At 47.1% G+C, this 15,596-nt stretch overlaps 1 long non-coding RNA gene across 1 annotated transcript in view; it reads right to left on the bottom strand.

Annotated features, from left to right (window-relative positions):
- Positions 1-15,236: 15,236 nt before the first annotated feature.
- The window catches only part of LOC139436711 (uncharacterized), a 40,685-nt gene continuing 40,325 nt past the window's right edge, over positions 15,237-15,596 (bottom strand). The window contains exon 2 of the long non-coding RNA XR_011646053.1: positions 15,237-15,342. This is a non-coding gene — a long non-coding RNA (uncharacterized lncRNA). The remainder of the gene's footprint in view (positions 15,343-15,596) is intronic.

Raw genomic sequence — 15,596 nt, 5'->3', positions numbered from 1 at the left:
AGCAAAAGAACAAATAAATAAATGGGACTTCCTCTGCATCTCAAAGGAGTTTTTCAGGAAAGTGAAAAGAGAGCCTACATAATGGGAGAAAATATTTGGTAACCATATATCTGATAGGAGACTTATATCTTGCATATATAAAGAACTCCTGTATCTTGAAAGTGAAAAGACAAACAGCCCATTTAAAAAATGGGAAAAAGATTTGAACACTTTTCCAAAGATGATATACAAATGGCTAAAACACATGAAAAAATGCTCAAAATCCCTAGCTATTAGGGAAATGCAAATCAAAACAACAATGAGATACCATCTTACTCCCAAAAGACTGGCAGCTATCAAAAAATCAGAAGACTACAATTGTTGGAGAGGATGTGGAGGAATGGGAACACTCATCCACTGCTGGTGGGAATGCAGAAGGATCCAGCCATTCTGGAGGACAGTCTGGTGGTTTCTCAAAAAACTAGCTATGGATTTGCCATATGACCCAGAAATTCCACTGCTGGGTATATACCCAGAAGATCTGAAAACAAGGACACAAACCGATATATGCACATCAATGTTCATAGCAGCATTGTTCACTACTGCCAAAAGTTGGAATCAACCCAAATGCCCATCAACAGATGAATGGATAAATAAAATGTGGTATATACATACAATGAAATACTACTCAGCTATAAGAACAAATAGAGTACAAACACTTGATAACATGGATGAATCTTGAGAAACTCATGTTGAGTGAAGCAACCCAGGCATTGAAGGACAAATACTACATGACCTCAATGATATGAAATAAGAAAACCAAGCTGTCTCAGAGAGCTAGAGACTGGATGATAAACTTTAAAGTAGTTGGAGGGTAGAGGAAGGTTTTGAGCTGACAGCTACTTGGGTGAAATCTATGATAAGCTGGAGGTAAGTATTTGTACAGGGAAGGGATAAAATGGGGGCATAGGGGTAACTTAGGGTGGTGCTGCATGGGCTTTAGAAGCACTAGGGATGGGAGGATGGGTCAGATTGCCCAAGAAATTGGGCAGAGGGTGAGGGGAACATTTGATCATGGGAGATTGTCAGGTATGTAGTTGAAATTGTGGTGCAGAGAAAACTCTTTAGAGAATGTAATATGGAAGGTTGCCTGTTTTGGATGCTTAAGGGCAGGGGGCATCTGACACAGGGCAAGCTTCTGGGGAGTGTGTGAGTGTTCATTTTGTCATAGTGGATTATATCATTGGGTGGAGACCCATACAATGAGAGTGAAGGTATACCCACATCCTGGGAAGGACTGATGTTCTCAAACAAAGGGAATTGTAACTCTTGAGAGAATCGGTGGCTCCCAATAGGTTAGGGCAGTCAAGTAGATCAAGCCCTCAACATTTTTGCATGTATCTCTGAATATGGTCCCTCAAGTAATGAAGATTGATTGTCATGGTGGGCCCTAAGGGGAGGGGGAAAGAGGTGTTGAATACATGGAATCAGGGTAACTGTGGGGCAATGAAAGTGTTCTACAAGATCATGCCATGATGGATATAGGTCATGTTAAATTATACCAAAAATGTATAAAAGTCTATAGGCTAAAATGTAAACCAAAATGTAAAACATAAGATAACTAAAAATTTAGAAAAGTGTATAGTCTAAAATATAAACCATGATGTAAACCCAAATGAAACCATGTTTGAAAGCTCTCGTTTCAATATCTGTACATTAGCTGCAGCAAATATAATATGAACATGTAAAAAGATCACTGTTGAGGAAGGACAAAGGGTTTGACGTTGGATATGTGGGTTACCATATATTGTATATGTGAATTACTGTGACCTAAAACTTACATCAAGAGAAAATTAATAACCAGGAAAAAAAAAAAGGAGGTAGATACTGAGGAAGAAATGGAGGAAACTGCCTTGCCACTGTACATACAAGGCAACAGCTATAGCAGTGATGAAAGGCAAAATGTCAAAAACAAAGCTTTTTCATTTTTTTGATGCCCCAATTTATTTTTCCTTTATTTAATTTTTCTAAATTTCTATATATTCTATACCTAACCTTTAAACCCATCACTATATTCCATTTTCTTATTAATGGAGCCTGTCAATATATTGGGCTTCCTTTCTGAATAAGTTTTAGAATACAGAGAGGTTCAACTATGGTGGGAAAGGAGCATTCACATGGGGTGTCATTGGAGGGCTGCACAGAGTTGGGAGGGAGTTCTCCAGGGCATGTATACAGGGTACATAGAAAGGTTTGGATATTTTCATAGTGGTTTCAGTTGGAAACTACAGATGAGAGAGTGCTGACTTTCTGACCAGGGGAGCTCTATCACACTCCCCAGTGGAACAAAAACAATCCCCCAAGTGCAATGGCAAAGACCAATAAAAATGGAAGGTCCAACGATGAGCCCTTGATACTGATGGCTCTGACTATGAGCCTATGTGCCTGAAATATGAACTAGAACTATAGCTGTGGGGTACCTAAGAGTTACCTCCTGAGAGCCTCCATGTTGCTCAGATGTGGCCACTCTGTAAGCCAAACTCAGCATGTAGATGCATTGCCTTCCCCCCAGCATGAGACATGACTCCTGGGGATGAGGCTCCCTGGCATTGAGGGGTTACTACCAAGCACCAGCTGATGATGTAACTACCAAAAGACCTTGAACAAAGAGGTCAACTCAGACCGGCAGAATATCTCAGCCTACATGTAATATCAGGTGTTAAAAACTGTTTTACTTTGGATAAAAAAGGGGGGAATGGAAAGTGAGTTTATATGGCTAAGAGTCTCCAAAAAAGAGTCAGGAGGTCATCGGGGGTGATGCTTATGCATGCCTCAGCAGGGTACCAGAGACAGCCAAGGTAGATGGAAACCCAGGTGCTGGTTCTCCTGAGGGCTGCAGCAACTCACAGTTCTATGGTCAAGGCAGATGGCTCTGGAGTTCAGGACCATGTTAGTTTGCCTGACTTTGGAATTTGTGTTCCTGAGTGTGATGGAGTTGGACTCAGATATAACCTTTCTACTCATGCCTCTTCTGTTACTTTTACTGGACCTGTGGTTGGCACTTGGGTTGGTGTATACTCAGGAGACCTGAAACTCTGAACTGTCCATGTGATGGCCAGGCCCTGGGCCTCAGGAGACTTGCAGCTCCTACCCTCTGGTTTCTTGGACTTACCCTAGCCAGCTGACAGGGAGGTGAAGAGGGTCAATCACCACACCAGGGAGCCAAGAGTGCCTACAGCTGCAAGCAGAAGAATTGCATCCATCATCCATGTGGAATCTAAACCTCCTCTTGAGGTAGAGGGGACTGGACATAGCCATCCCAGGTCCACAAGACACAGGAACAGAGTATGGATTAGAGTGGACGTACTGGTGTTCTGCTGGGGAACTATTGTGATAACTAAGGGAAAAAACTGTAGTAGTGATGTGGAGAGGGTGGCCACAGTGGCTGCTGATGGTTGGGAGAGGGAAGAAGAGATATGGTGTGGGGGAATTTTCAGGATTTGCAGTTGTCCTAGGTGGTGCTGCAGGGATGGATGCTGGACATTGTGTGTCCTGTCGTGGCCCACTGTGTGGACTGGGGAAGAGTATGGGCTACAATCTAGACCACTGTCCATGTGCTGCAGCGGTTCTCCAGAATGTATTCGCCGAGTGCAGTGGATGTGCCACAATGAGTTTGTTGATATGGGAGGGGTGGGGTGGGTGGGGTGGGAGGTATATGGGGACCTCATTTTTTTTAATGTAACATTTAAAAGAAAATAAAGAAGAAAAGAAAATTTTTAAGTACAAAAATTCACTTTCAATTGAGGCTTTGGTTCCTATGCCTTGGGGTTTTTTGACTTCACAACTGAAAAATACTACTAACATTTCACTTCCTTAAGACAAAATTTTATTGCTTGTTCAATAAGTTGCCCAGTCAAAAAATGGCTATATGGAAGTAAAAAACCAAGCCCAACCAAAACATACAAACAAACAAACCAGCCAATTCAGTACAATTTCTCTCTACAATTTGAACAGGCAATTTGTGGAAGTCATTGCTAACTAGATTAGAAAATCTGCAGTGCTTTCCAATTTTTCTCACCTACCTTACTGTCCATGTTCATATTTCAAACTGCACCAACAGAGCCCACATTTCAGGGGTTGGCTGCTTGGCAGGCTTAGCTGCCTTTGTGACAGGCTTGTGACACAGGCCCTTTCTCTTACTAAAGTGTTACTGGAAGTTTTCTATAAAGGGGGAGGGTTGCAAGAGAGCAAGAAAAGATGTTGGAGACTCAAACCATGAAATATGGGTCTCCCGTTGGATTGAAAGGCCATTATAAATTTCTGTCCCACAGTTATGATATGAATAATGGCCAATGGAAGCTGTAAATCTGGATGCAAACAATGTTCCCTACACATATGATCCTGCCATCTGGTGTGAAAGATTCAGAGATGATTTTGGAACAGGCTTTCATTATCAAGGAATTCCTGAGCTTTTTCTCTCCCTTTGAAGAGAAGGAAGTAGTGGAGGGAGAAGATGCATGCATGCTTCCTGGAGGAAAATCAAAGCTTTCAGGAGAACTACAGTCTGCATGGGTTGATTTCAAATCAATGCTACAACTGATACACTGGAAGAGTCAGGTCTCAATTTGTTTCTTTTGTGCCTTTTCTTTGGCAATTTTCAGTACATCCTGAGCTTTGTATGATCCAGTTCTTAACTCTGAAGCATACTTTTTGTACTTAACTGGGTGTTTGATGTACTTGCTTGAGCAACTTGGCACTACTCTGTCTCTGTCATGAGCAAAATTTGAAACCTTAACCACAGAATAATCCATGACTCTGCTTGGAGAGATGAGGGTGGACTTGGACTGACTGGAGGACATGTTGTCCTGGGCAGGAGCACATGGCATTGGAGATGAGCTGGGCAGTCAAACATCTACAACTGTTGTGCCAGCTTCCAGGGGTGCTGAAGGTCTCTCCTCCTGAGTTCCATGCAAGGCCTGCCAGGGCCATCAGGCAGCACCCAAGCTCATGCCCAGTTTGGGGACAGGCCTGTGCTGTCAGGTGAGTGGTGTGAGGGCCCAGACTCCTTATGGCTTGGGGTGGCTGCTGGCCTCCAGCAAGCTTCACATTCACCTGTACCCTTCTGGTTAGGCAGGGGCAGTGTGCCATTTGCAGGTTCAGAGCTTCTCCTGGTGGCTAGAGCTCACCCTCAGGTGTTGTGGGGTCAGTTTGTTATCAGGGAATGAGAATGATGCAGCTGAGGTTGGCAAGATATTGGGCTTTGAGGCTCCTACGTGGCCAAGTATTGGCCAGGTGGGGCTGTGGCAGCCACTCTGTGGTTAGAGGTTAATGTGCAGCCAGGGCCGGGAGTCAGGTGGAAAAAGGGCGATCATGTGGTCAGAGGTAGGGAGCTGGTGAACCATGTGTCCTAGTTTCGGGTGTCCAGGATTCATAATTCTGGTTGTTGGTTAAGACTGAAGAGAGACCAAGCAGTAAAGGACAGTGGATTGAAGCAGTGGCAACGCCCTCTTCCAACCAGTGGATGCTCTTCCCTGCTCAGATGACCTAACTCTGCCAGGGAAAAGAGGCAGGGCCGTGGAGCTTCTAGTCTCCTCTCCTTCTGACTCTGCCCTGCTTTCAGCAGGAAGTCAAGGAACTGACCCTCTGTGGTCCCCAGAGGCCACTCAAGGACTGTGGGAACCACTGGCCCTGGTCCTGGAATTTCCTGGAGATGAGAACCTTTCAAAGCCACTGGAGCCCAGGTCCTGTCATCTTGATGGCTAATGTGACCAATCAGCAGTTTAGCACCAGCTCTGCTCTCAGGGCAAAAGAGTGGGGCTTGGAGAGGGTGGTCCTTGGAGGCTGAGAGCAGAGACAGCTGTCCTGGGATGGAAGGAGCCCCCGTGGCCACAGGTGGGGGCAGCTTCCTTCTGGCAGCAGGAGAGGCAGACTTAGAAATATAATGTGCTGCTGTCACCTTCATCTCTTTGTAGTACTTTGAGTTTTCAAATGTCATTGGGTTGCTTAAACCAACCCCTTCTGAGTCCCTCCTCTGCCCCAGGTGCTGTTCTAAGCACTGCCCCTGCCACTCTGCTTCTCCTCTCAACTTCACAGCCCCTGGAGCTGTAAGGACGCTGCTGGTGCCCATGTGGCTTGCTGGGGCAGGGCTGGGGCTCAAGCCAGGGCCAAGGCCCATCCTGGCCTGCCCTTGACCCTGAGTGCACCTGTTCCTCCTTGTCCTTTAAATGATCAGACATCGAATCTCTCATGGCTCCCAGCTGGTTCACTTCCAGGCCTGGCTCCACATTGCTATGTGACCCTGGGCAGGTTCTCCTGACCTCTCTGTGCCTCAGTTTTCCCATCTGTGAAGTGGGGCTAGTGATAGGACTTTCATGTTGAGTTGCTGCAGAGATTATCTGGGGTTAACGAAAGGCTCAGAGCTCAGTCTGAGAGACACTGAAAGTATGATGAATATTAATTTGTAAATTACTAGTTACTGCTGCCTGGTGTTCCTTCAATGCACCACTATTTGATGTGGGAAGCCATGATCCACTCTGAGGCCCTTGCTCAGCCTTTTCAGTTTTCAGTCTAGAACCCAGTTTCCATTGCAGCCACTGTAAACACAACTGCTAATGAATTGCAATTAGATGTCCCTGGGGCCAGCCCCTCAGGCCCAGCCTCTAGTCCCCTCATCTCACATGTGCAGGAGGACAGGGGAGTGTGACTCCTGCATGGGTCCCACAGGTGGTCAGGGCTGAGCCCAGATGGGAACCCAGATTCCCAAAGTCACTGGAGTCCCTTCCCAGGCCCCTGCCAGCAGGAGCCTCTGCCCACTGAGGGGTGGTGTTTGCTTGTCCTTCAAGTCTCTTCAGGGCACCAATATGTTGGTGGAGGGTTCTGGCCTCCATGTTGCCTCCTGGACCCCCACCTGGCCTGGGCCTGGCCTCTGCCCACTGACAGCTGGCAGCAACCTGGTGGACCCACACTGGCCACATCAGGATCATGGCTTATGTCCTGGTGTCATCCATGGAAGTGGGCAGCTGGTCCCCACTCAGGAGCTGGAATTCATGATGCCCCATCTGGATCCATCTCGATGCGAAAGCAGCTGTGTCCCATCATTGCCTTGGACAATCCCAGCCCTACAGGTGGGTCTCCTCTCAACAGGATGATTAGTTCTGTACCAGATGCCATGGCCTCCTCACCTCTTTGTTGAGGGGGCAGAAGGATGGAAGGACCCGGAGGTTTACTTTCCCCCATTGTCATCTGATTAGACCCAGAACCTGTGCCACTGAAACAGACACTCTTCCCACAGTTATTACCAATAGATTTTAGTTTATTTTTGGGCAGAAAATATGCACATTGCTAAAGAGTAAGGCAGTGTAGAAAGAACTAAAATGAAAGGAAAGAGCTGCTGCCTCTCTACTTCCCCCTCCAGGGCCATCTGGCCTCACCTGTTACCACCTGCCAGGGACCAGCAAATGTGAGGAGGGATTTCACTGGTAAACCACTAGCTTTCTTGTTCTTCCAATATTATTTTTGCCAGGTTTGTAGAATTCCCTGCCCAGGTGTTCCTGCTGACTGCCCAAGAGTTGCGATAAATAAGGACCCTTGGACCTTATTTATGGCTGTTTCCTGGCTGCTGAACAGTGGATTGGCTTGAAAGTGGGAATTTATTTACTCATAGTTTTTTCAAGGAGAATACCAAAATCAAGAGTGTCATGAGAGTGACGCTTTCTCCCAGAAACTGAAGCACCCTGGAGCTGGTAGCCAGGGACCCTTGGTCCTAGCTCTTCAGTGCACATGGCAGCCTCTGCTGATTTCTTTCTGTTATTCCAGGTTTTGTTGACTTTCACCTTTGGCTGCTCCTGGCTTTCTCTTTCCACGTGATCTTCCCTATAAGACCTTCAGTAACAGGATTGAGACCCATCCTGCTTTAGCTGGACCAGGCCTCAGCTGGTGTAACCTCGTCAGTAGACCCACATGATGGATTAGGTTTAAGAACATGCTTTTCTGGTGAATGTATCTCCAAACCACAAAAGCCAGTTACCCCACTCTTGCCCCCACCCTGTCCCCTGCCCTGTCCTGAAGCTCTATCTCAGATGCCCATTGGCCATGGCCCTTCCACTTGCTTCCTGAGTCTACAGAACTGTGGACATCTCCCACCTGCTGCTCACCTCACACCTCACCTCTCAGTTGTGGGTTCATAGCTGTGTGCTTGCTTCCTCTTGCAAGGAATAGATACAATACATTCTCCTATGTTTGAACCAGAACTGGGAACTCAAGAGTTTTCTCTTCCCTGCGATCACCCTGAACCCCTGAAGCCTCTATCTGGCATTTTCTTTACACAAGATAAATTGCTCCCAGGGTTCCTAAGCAGCATGACCTCCTTATTTTACATTCCCATTTGTAGTTTGAAAGGCTCTGGAGGGTCTTGCACATTCCAAGTGACAGTTTGTTGTTGATGGTGTAGGAAATGGAGAGGAGATAACCAAAGATCCCATGGCTCGGGGTCATGGCAGGAGGCAGGAGAGACAGAGGAGAGGGCACCGAGGGCTGAGAGTGCCAAGGGGCTCTGCTGGGGACCTTGCCCCATCTCCCAAACCACAGTGGACACCACATCCTGTGGTCACATCAGGTGCCAGCAGGACCAGGTCCCCCAGGACCTCCCTAATGTGGAGCCAAAGACCCCACTGCTGGGCACTGCCCTGGGAGGGCAGGATGATGGGACATGAGAGGGAGAGGGTGGGCCCCAAATCACAAGCTCTTGATAAGAGCAACCATTTGTGGGTCCAGCAGGACCCTGTGGCCTGCACTCCCCTCACCTGTCCCCATCAGCCTCTCTGGGCCCCATGTCCTGTGGCCCATTCCTGTGTGTGCTCTGCACCCACCCTTACCTCCTCTTATTCCTCAGAGCCCCTAGGTTCCTCCCCCCACTCTGACCTGATGACCTTGTTTATTTCTGTTAAAAACTCCTTCTTTGAATACTGGTATGGGATGTTATTGACAGGGGACACATAGTTGGCAGGGCGTTCTACAGGGCATATATCCAGGGTACATAAAAATGTTTGGATATTTTCATAGTGGCTACAATTAAAAACAACAACTGAGGGAGTGCTGAGTGCTAAAAACAAGGAGCTGACCTGGATGGTGCTTCAGAGGTAATCACCGGACATTGTAAATCCTCACAGGGCCTACATGATGGAATAGAGGAGAGTATGGGCCATGATGTGAACCAATGTATATGAGGTGCAGAGGTGCCCAAAGATGTACTTACCAAATCCAATGGATGTGTCATGATGATGGGAACGAGTGTTGTTGGGGGGGGGGGGAGGGGGGGGGGTGGGGTTGAATGGGACCTCACATATATATTTTTAATGTAATATTATTACAAAGCCAATAAAAAAATAAAAATAAAAAAAAAAAAAAAAAAAAAAAAAAAAAAAAAAAACAACAACTGAGGGAGCCAGGGGAGCTCTATCACAGTCCCTAAAGGAACAGCAACAATCTCCCAAGTGCAACGGCAAAGACCAAAAAAGAAGGAAGGTCCAACAATGAGCCCTTGATACTAATGACTATGCTTGTGAGCCTGTGCACCTGAAATAAGAACAAGGCCTAGAGCTGCAGGGTGTCTAAGAATTACCTCCTAAGAGCCTCTGTGTTGCACAAATGTGGCCAGTCTCAAAGCCAAACTCAGCGTGTAAATGTGTTGCTTTCCCCCCAGCGTGGGACATGACCCCAGAGGATGAGCCTTCCTGGTGCCAAGGGATTACTACCAAGTACCAGCTGATGATGTAACAAGAAAATGACCTTGAATAAAAGGGTCAACTTGGACCAGCAGAATATCTCAGTCTACATATAATGCCAGGAGTTAAAAATGCTTTTTGACCTGAATAAAAGGGGGAAATGGAAAGGACAAATGAGTTTATATGGGCTATGAGTCTCCAAAAACAGACAGGAGGTTATCAGAGGGGTTGCCCTTATACACACCTCAGCAGAGTCCCAGAGACAGATAAAGTAGATAAAACCCCAGGTATTGGCTCTTCTGAGGGCTACAGAGACTCACAGGTTCTGTGGTCATGCCAGATGGAGTTCAGTGCCATGTCAGTTGGCCCTACTTTGGAGTTTGTGTTTCTGTGTGATGGAGATGGACTCAGATCTGATCTTTGCCCACAAGCCTCTCCTGTTACTTTTACCAGAACTATAGTTGGTGCTGGGGTTTAATGTATACCCAGGGGACCTGAATCTCTGGACTGACCATGTGATAGCCAGGCCCTGAGCCTCAACAGACTTGCAACTTCTACACTCTGGTTTATTGGACTTACCCCACTCAGCTAACATGGAAGTGAAGAAGGTCAACCACCACACCAGGGAACCAAGTGTGTCTACAACTGAAAGCAGGAGAATTGCATCCAGCATCCATGTGGAATCTAAGCCCCCTCTTGATATAGATGTGGAGTGGACACAACCATTCCAATGTCCACAGAATGGAGGAATAGAGTATGGATTAGAGTGGACTTACTGATGTTCTATTCATGAACTATCGTGATTAGTAATAGAAGAAAATGTGGCATTGGTGTGGAGAAAGTGGCCATGGTGGCTGCTGGGGTAGGGGGTGGGAAGAAAAGATGTGAGGTGGGGGTGTTTTTGGGACTTGGAGTTGTCCTGGGTGGTGCTGCAGAGACAGTTACTGGATATTGTATGTCCTCCCATGGCCCACTGGGTGGACTGTGGGAGTGTGTGGGCTATGACATGGACCATTGACCATGAGGGGCAGTGGTGCTCAGAGATGTATTCACCAAATGCAATGAATGTCTCATGATGATGGAGGTTGTTGTTATGGGGGGAGGAGTGGGGTAAAGGGAGTGGGGGGATATGGGAACTCATTTTTTTAAGGTAACATTAAAAAAATAAAGACAAAAAAACCCCTCCTCCTTTGGGGGCATATTGACCTACTTAAACTGCAAGTCTAGAGGCTACAGCTGTTATGGTTTGTGTTGACACATGTCCACCTATGAAGCCAAGACTAAAATAATGAACATGTCCACCCCTGGAGTCCCCATTTGCTGGTTCTCCACCCTCATTCCCTGCCCCCTATCCAGGGATCACTGCTGTGCTTCCTTTCACAATGGATTCCCCCCCTATCCAGGGATCACTGCTGTGCTTCCTTTCACAATGGATTCCCCTGCACCTTCTAGAATTGCATGGGAGGGATTTGCACAGCACTGCTCTCTCTCTCTTCTCTCCCTGCCCCCTTGGTCTGCCTTCATTAACTCAGCATAATTATTTGGAGATCCATCATGGGGTGTGTATCCTTACTGCTAAGTAGGATTCCACAGTGTGGATAGACCACATGTGGCTCATGCTATACCCTGTCAGGCCTCTGGGTTGGCTCCAACTTTGGGCCTTTGCAGATAAAGCTGTTATGACCCAGAGACACATTAGTGGTGGCAGCACATTTGATCTCATTTCTCTCAGGTAAAAACCTTGGGGTGGAATGCAGGGGTTATGTGGCAGCCATTGGGCCTGGACACGTGGCTGCACCTGGTTCCTCCTTTCCCTCCCAACAAGCCCCCAAGTTGGTCCTCAGGGCCTCTTCTCTCCTGTTGCACCCCAAACAGGCTGCTACCCACAACCCCCACCTCCTTCCCACTTGTGTATACAGGACCCCTTCCCCATTAGACCTCTCTGACATCCTATTTAAAACTGCTCTGTGCACCCCAATGTGTGAGATCCCCCCACTCTGTGGTGTGACACTCAGCAGGTCTGACATCCTGGTTGTCATCATCACCCTCCCTCCAGCACCTCTCAGGGTACAGAGCTCTGCTCCTGACCCACACCAGCCATCCTGAGGCTCACTGATGGTAGGAAGCACTCCCTGGGGCGGTTGATTTCTAGGGCTCCCTTTGCAGTTCTCCAGACCTGGTACACACCTCCGCCTCCTTCCCAGCCCCCTGTCTGCTGTGGGTTGAGGCAGCACCTGCCTCTGGTCAGGGAGGCCTTCCTACAGGGCTCCATTTGTGTCCCTTCTTATGCCTGTGTACCCTGAGGAGGACGGAGGAAGAGAGTCTTAACTTTCCTGAGCTGGCAGCAGTAGCTTTTGGGTGTGTTAATTCAGAGAGAGGAGAGTGGAGGAGCTTCCTGTCCTGGGTGGGGTTGGCAGCTCCCTCTGTTGCTCTTGCTGCTCTCTGGGTGCCTGAAAGGCCATTGCTGTTCCCTCCAGGCTTGGGGACTCCCTCCCACTTTGCCCCACCTGGTGAGACCAGGTCAGCTCCTCCTCTGGCTCATCAGGCCTTTGTGCCAGTGCTGGCAGCTCCCCTCAGGCAGGAGCATCCCTGGAGGACCCCCAGAGGCCCTTGGGGTGCAGAGGGCAGAGGCACCTCCTGGAGGACAGGTTGTGGCTCTCTTCCTGCTCCACAGAGTTTCTTTCTCCTCTAGGGAAGCATCTTCAAGAGCAGATGCTCTTTCCATCCTTATTAAAAATCACTCCCTGCTGAGATGGACAATCCAAGACAGGTTTCACTAGCAGATTTTTTTAAAAAGAGACAACCTTGTGACTTTGAGTCCATTATGGGTTTTCAACCAGGTTTTATCAAGGAGAAAATGTGGGCCCCTTCCCCTGCTCTTTTTTTTTTTCTGTATATGGAGGGGAGGAGACCTGTGAAATGTCAGGTGAATGCCCCTCTGGTACATCCTGCCAGCTGTGGACCAGAATGTGTCACTTTATTAAAGAGTGTGTGTAGAGTTGCTGGTTTACTCACAGTATTGTCTCTGGGGGGTGTTAGTTTATTTCATTGCTTTTTTCTGATTTCCTTCATTTCGGGCTTTTTCTCTTCCTTCCCATCCTGTCTCCCATCTTTGCCCCCCTCTGCTGAATGCCACTGTGCATGCATTTGCCTGCACGTGCATGTATGCAAAGTGCCACTGTGCACACAGGGCCCTAGCTTTGTGCAAACTAAGTTTCTCTCTGTTTCTGAGAAGCCCTAGGTGTCTTCCTCTGTAGCACAGGCAAATACTAATGCTACCTTTAACTTCCAAAAGATAGCCCACTCGCACCTGTTCAGGAGGCAGGTTCACATCTGTCATCAGGCCTGTCCACAGGTCATCATCAGCCATAAGCTGGAGGGAGCAGTGGGGGAGGCTGCAGACCTTTCCTTAGTTCAGGACAGCCCATGTGCCCACCCACAGAGCACCAGGGCACCTGGCCTGCTGGGCCCCCCATCCCAGGAGCTTGTGGTGGTCTGAGCAGAAGTGCCCAGTGCTAGCAGAGCAGTCCCCAGATGGGGCAGGAGACCATCCTCACTACAGGAGGATGGTGAGGGAGAAGCAGTGTGTGTTCTTTAACTGATGGCTGAGATTACCCACCTGTGGCTCTTTAAAAGATGCCTCTTGGCTCTAGGAGTTGCCACATTCCATGGCTCAGTGCTGCAGCCATGGCTGTGGTTTGATTCTTGGGTGCCTGGGGTGGGGAGATCATGAAAATCACCCTCTACAGACAGGCACTATCAAGATGATTTGGTTCCCTTTACATAGTCAGCCCTTACCTGACAGGTGTGGGTGAAACCAGGGAAGGGGCAGGCATGGGCCATGTCTGAACTGAACCCCAGTTCTGGGAAGTATTTCCCTCTCCAGCAGCCCCACATCCTCCCTGATCTTATTTTGTAATATATATTCACCAACTAATCCATCCAATAGTGGGACCCACCTGCAGACATTTCAAACATGCAACTTTTACATGAAAGAAAAATTTCATTGCTTTTAATTGCCTCATCCAAGATCCCAGGTCTTTGGTGTTCACTTGTGTAAGCACTAGCCACATTTGGCTATTAAATTTCAATTAATTAATTTTTTTTTCTTTCAGAGAAGAAGCTGTAAATGTTTTGTAGCTGCCAGCAACTGTTTCCTGTGGAAACCTGTGGTGCCGCCTTGCACAGATCCTGTTCTTTGGGGCTGCATAGCTCCCTTGCTTTGTGTTATTGGGGACTTCCTCTTTGTGCCCTGCATGCACCCCCCTCCAGTTTGGGGCTCTCTAGGTGCAGTGGCCATGATCTCCCCTTGGGGGTCCCTGTGCCCTCAGGTCCTGGGGACTCCGTGATAGGGAATGCTGTTATATCTTTCAAATTTTTGCAGTTTCTCTCCATCTTATTTTAGGAGTCATTTGTATGCAGGCCCATGATCCCCTTATAGATAAATTTTCATTTTTTAGGATGTTGTGCTTTCATTTATACATTAGTTGAAAATTTGTGAAATTCATTCTACTTTTTTTGAGAAAGTATAAGAACTGCCCTTCCAAAATAAATAGAGACAAAAGCACAACAGATGATAAGTAAGTTTACTAGGCCTGATACGGAGACATCCATGCTAAGTCATATCAGAAACCAAATCCTAATTAAGTTCCTGTCTCTTGTAAAGGGTCCTTCTCCCTGAACCTGAAATTGGGGAGCAACCAATCATAACTCACCAGCTCCCTTTTTTGTTCTGTAGCCTAGTTCCTCTAAGTCAAGGCTAAGCCAAGTAAGGCACTCTGTAAGACTGTATTTTCTTTTTTTTAAAAAGATTTATTTATTTATTTCTCTCCCTTCCCTCCCACCGCAGTTGTCTATTCTCTGTGTCTATTTGCTGCATCTTTGTTCACTTCTGTCATTGTCACTGGCAAGGGAATCTGTGTTTATTTTTGTTGCATCATCTTGTGTCAGTTCTCCATGTGTGCGGCACCATTCCTGGGCAGGCTGCACTTTCTTTCATGCTGGGTGGCTCTCCTCATGGGGTGCACTCCTTGCACGTGGGGCTCCCCTATGCGGGGAACACTCCTGTGTGGCATGGCACTCCTTGCGTGGATCAGCACTGTGCATGAGCCAGCTCCACATGGGTCAAGGAGGCCTGGGGTTTGAACCGTGGACCTCCCATGTGGTAGACAGATGCCCTAACCACTGGGCCAAGTCTACTTCCTGACTCTATTTTCTTTAAGACTACCTTGTTCTACCTATATGAGCCTTGCTCTTGGGTTGAATGCTGCCTAATTCATGAATCACTTAATAAAGGTGTGAAATCCAAAATGTTAATTACCTGGGTATTTTTTTGCACAGGTTCAGTGATGAGAACAGAATCTGAATGCCACTATGAAGGGCTCTGGAGATAAGACAGAAGAAGGTTCCTGCTGAATCCTTTCAGCATGCTCTCCTCTCCACCATCTATAAGGTTCATGAGTGAGTCCCTCTTGGATCTGAGCTCCACTTATTTCTGTCTGTGCTCTCCAGTCTCACTAGCTTTCAGTCCAAAGGTCAGTGGGTCAATCTTTTTAATGAGAAAATTCAAGTTTTGATCCTGAGTCTCTAGCCTTCTGGTTCAGTCCACAGTTTCATGTTTGCTATGGCTAGTTTCTTTGACCTGTGCACAAGTTAAGAAGCAAAATGATAAAGATGGATCCTCATTCTCTTAAAATGTTAATTCTCTATCCTATGGCACACTGGCATATTATACATATTCAAATATTATGGAGTTGGAAGCTGTACATATCGAACAAATTGGCAATATCTAACAAAGACAACCTAGAATTTTAATGTTAATTATGAGAAACATTCCAAGTAGACAAAATTACTCATCTCAGAGATGTGCTCCCAAATGTGATATCCCAGCCAGTC

The sequence above is a fragment of the Dasypus novemcinctus genome, chromosome 17, assembly GCF_030445035.2.
Source record: "Dasypus novemcinctus isolate mDasNov1 chromosome 17, mDasNov1.1.hap2, whole genome shotgun sequence".
Taxonomy (NCBI): Eukaryota; Metazoa; Chordata; class Mammalia; order Cingulata; family Dasypodidae; genus Dasypus; species Dasypus novemcinctus.
Note: the sequence above shows the minus strand (reverse complement) of the source record. Positions and strands in the feature narration are given on the sequence as shown.